Raw genomic sequence first — 4565 nt, forward strand, 5'->3', positions numbered from 1 at the left:
ACCAGACAGTGGAAACAGCAACTGACCAATTCTACTGTTTAGCTTTCAAAGCTTTCCTCAGGACCAGAGTAGCAGAGACCTGCAGGGACGTCAGCACAGACGGTTCATTGTGGCTCATCGCTCTGGCGTTCCTCTCCCTCCCATGCAGGGTCTCAGAGGCACTGGCGTTGGCCCGAACGTGGGGGACCACCGCAGGTGTGCGTAGGTCACCTTACGATACGAACGCACCTCCGGTGGGTCTGGCAGCCACCGCCGGGCCCCGCGGGGGCCCCACATCGGCAGAATCAGGGCAGTTTGGGTCCCAGTGGGGGCAATATGTAGATAATCACGCTGGATTTGGCTGCGCAGTGGGGGGGGGGGGGGGGGCTGCTTGAGACCCCCAGGCCCCCCGGGGATAGCATCAGAGGCCAGCAGAAGGTGCTGCAGATGAGGGCTGTGGGAGGCTCTCCACGCTGGCTGCTGGCGATAAAACTGTGGGAGGTCAGAGATTGGCTAGAAGAGGAGGGGGAAGGAAAAAACCAGTTAGAGCATGTAATGTCACGTAACATTGTTTACAAAAGAGATCTTTTTAAATGCGTTTGGGCTGGCGCTGTAGGACGGGGGAGGGGGGGGCGGGTAATCCCTGTGGTTGTGGCTCACGCCAACTTTGTAATTACTTCTTTTTTTTTTTTAAGCGTGTACACGTTATTGAGAATGAGCGCCGTAACGAGCGATGTACATAAAATGTGTCTGAGAAGTGTGCATCGGCCCGATTCACGCTGAGTCCGGCGGTCCAACCGTTTGTGTGAATAGGAAGGCGTTTAACGGGACGCGGCGAAAGGCTGAACAGAATCAGCCTTTGGAGAGCGCCACCTGACGTCACGCCGCCGGTGGCCAACCGAGTCAGGCCGTCGGGCGGACCGGAAGACGCCCGCGGGACGGCGAACCCCGTCACGTTCACGGCCGTGAAGACGGTCCTCCCCGGAGCCGCACCGCCCCCGCCACGAAGGAGGGGCGCAGGTCAGCTGGACGCCAACGCCCACGCCCAGCGCAGCGCTTTGCAGTAATCGCTGGAACGCCCGATCTGGTGTGGATCCCCGTCTCCCCCCCGATGCAGCCCTCAACGTGCACCGCCCCCCCCCCCGGACAGAGGTCCGCACGCACCGCCGCCAGGAGCGCGTTGGCCTGCCTCCCTCAAAGTGGCTCCGACAAGGCGGGTCGACTTCCAGAACGGAACGGCGGCCTGGCCTTCACGCCAGCTCCTCCTGGAGAACGCTGTTATTTTAGTGACAGCGACAACGCGGCAGGGACCGGTAATGCCAGAGATCACAGAAGACGCAGTTAGCCGTTCAGGAGAACGTAGGAGGCAGAGTGCAGAGTGCAGAGTGCAGAGTGCAGAGAGAACAGACTGTTTGAAAAGCGAAAGGAAAGTGATTCAGGAAGCTTCAAAAAAACGGCTTCAGTGAGCACAGAAAAAAAGAGTCAGGCAGGTTACATCCACACACACACACGCGCACGCACGCACACACACGCACACACACATACACACACACACACACACACACACACGCACGCACACACATGCACGCACACACATGCACACACACACATGCACACACAGAGTAGGGAAAGTCAAGATCAATCACGTTTATTCAAAGTCTTCCTGCTCATCAAAGAATACCATCATGCATTTCACAGCAACAGTCTTGCCTTGTCAAGCGGTACCCCAGTTCAACACACACACTTACACACAGACACACTCACACGCCATGCACACACACTTACACTACACACAGAATTCACACACACACACACACACACACACACACACACACACACACACACACACACACACACCCTATACCTATACTCTATGCACACACACTATGCACACACACACACACACACACACACACACATGCTCTCTCTCACACACAGACACACACACACACACACACACACACACACACACACACACACACACACACACAGCATGTTTTCACACACACACACACACACACACACACACACACACACACACACACACACACACACACACACACACACACACACACCATGTATTCACACACATGAACAGACCTCTCAAAAATCTCAAGAATTCTCAAAAATGTTGAAGTGAAATGGTTTCATCCTTCAAAAATAAAGAAAAGCTGCCCGCACACAAACACAGAAGGAACACATTCTCTCTCTTGCGTTGTGATGACATTGTTGACATTGCCGGGTGGTCACCGTTTAGTTTCTAGGTTTTATGAGGATGGTTTCACACAAGCGTCCAGAGTTATGGGCAGTACAATACATGAACCGTGATGTACAGCGTGGGTCATCAGAGGTCATGCTGCTCTCTGTGAGGAGGAATAGGGGCGTGTCCCGGCCCGGAGCAGCAGGTTCTCTAGCGTGAGGTGGAGCTGCTTCCCCCCTCGTGATGGACTCTGCAGCGTCTCCGGGGATCATCTTGGCGCACCGTAGTCATTGAGATGGGCCTGCGTTTCCTGCCCGCCTCTCCATTCAGCGGGCCTTGGCATGCTTGGCCTTCCGGATAACGGGACGTTTCCAAGCTTTGAAAAGACTACTATTTTTTTTATGATTTTCATCATTTCTTTAATGATATTTATTTATATAATAAGTATTCAATAAAGACAGGAGATTTGAATGATTAACAACTGTTGTGTGTGTGTGTCCCTGCCGAGGTGACCGCGCGGTGTGTTGATATCGGGCTGATAGTCAAAGCGGTCTTGAGGGGGACGCCCTCTGCCAGCCGCGTCCTTTGTGATTCAGCACCATGTGTTCCGTTGTCCAATATCTCTGGAAGTGGTTTTGGGCTGAGTCCGCCCGGAAGGTTCCGCCACGTCCCCGGAGGGTTCCCCCTCTCTCCCCCGACAGTCCACCAGTCGATGTGGAGACCACACTTGGCTGCTCGGTGACTTCCAGCCAGACGGCGGAGAGCCGTCCTCTCTGGGATCTGACCTTAGTGTCACAGGAGCTACCAGCTGCTCTTGTTTCCAGACAAACAAAAACATGATGCAACCCCAGCACAGAGCCACACCAAAGAGCAGGAACCAACCACAGCTGTCAAACCTAAGTGTGAGACCAAAGATCAAAAGGAAACCACAGTTTATATGGAATTGCTCTGAGCGCCCAGCGTACTGGACTTCATGTGCACTCTTTGAGGACAGGACTCCAAAGGAATGGCTATTGTATTTCCCGGGTAATTATTTCCCCTCTTTTACTAAATGAATGTAATTACCATTAACCTGCACCAAGGAGGTATTTCTCTGTTTATGTGTATGTTTGTCCAACAAGATATCCTAAAAAGTAATGCATGAATTTGCACCAGATTTGGTGGAATGATTGGTTATTGACCAAGGAAGAGCTGTTTGTATTATAATCTGCAACAACTGCCACAATAATGCCACTAGATAGACACAGCAGTTTACCTCAAACAGTGGCTGCATGTGCTTGTTGGTTGTCTCTATTATTTTTTATTTACCTGTAAAGACATCTATGCTCAATCGATGTTCCTTAGACTTTAACTGTGTCTGCGAGCAATAACAGTGCTGTCAGCAAACGCTCATATTTCAGGGAGAATGATGTGTGAACATGCTGTCTTCCACCTGTTCCTCCTGGACTTTGTGCACGTTCATGTGACTTGTTAATTAGCCATAATTTCCCCGAAAATGCTATGTAAAGATGGATTTATGCAGAAACTTCATAAGTAAATATTCCAAGGCTAATAAAAAACAGAATTGATTGCAGAGATGGAAATAATTAAAGGAAAACATAACATTTAGCACGTCAGTAGGGAAATTAGAGCAACAGCTTAGGCAAAGAAGAGTGACAAAATAACCAATGGTGTCAAAGTGGGATCTGATTCAAGAACCAATCTCAACTCTTACATGAGGTGGACAGAATGATAGTTTACAGTTTACTCTCCAATAGCTAATGTTTTAAATATAATCGTATAACAATTAGTATCAACTGTTATTATGCTATATTAACAAGGCCTATACAAACACATTTGTGGGACCATAATAGCCAGCTATGATGTAAATATCATGTGTATATGCTCAAAATGTTTGTGCATACATGCTGCATATTGTTCCATTTACAGACACACATATTACCCATTACATCAGCACGCAAAGCAGACAGTAGAAACAGATGACAGACGAATAACGAGCAGCTTCAATACACTCGAGTCCCGCACGTTTATTTTCATGCAGAGAGTTCAAAATCCTGCAGTCTGCACGAAATGTAGAAACTGAAAAGTTGTGATTCATCGAGCATCCCAAGGCCTCGCACGCGTGCAGTGGGACACAATTCCCCTTGATCGCTCGGTAGCCTATCAGAGGTTACAAGGGGTTTGACCTCAAATGAAGCGCTATAATAGTGTGTTCTCTTCTGAGCACAACACTGCCGCCGTGGTGGGGGGGGGGGGGGGGGGGGGGGGGGGGGGGGGGGAGCGAGGGGGGGGGGAGGGAGGGAGCGAGGCTGAGCCGAGTCCTCTAGAGATGCACATTGCCAGCATCATGGCCGACTGCCTTCTCCTTCTGTTTACCTCATTGAAT

Source organism: Micromesistius poutassou (assembly GCF_964030765.1).
Source record: "Micromesistius poutassou genome assembly, chromosome: 3".
In the NCBI taxonomy this organism is placed as follows: Eukaryota; Metazoa; Chordata; class Actinopteri; order Gadiformes; family Gadidae; genus Micromesistius; species Micromesistius poutassou.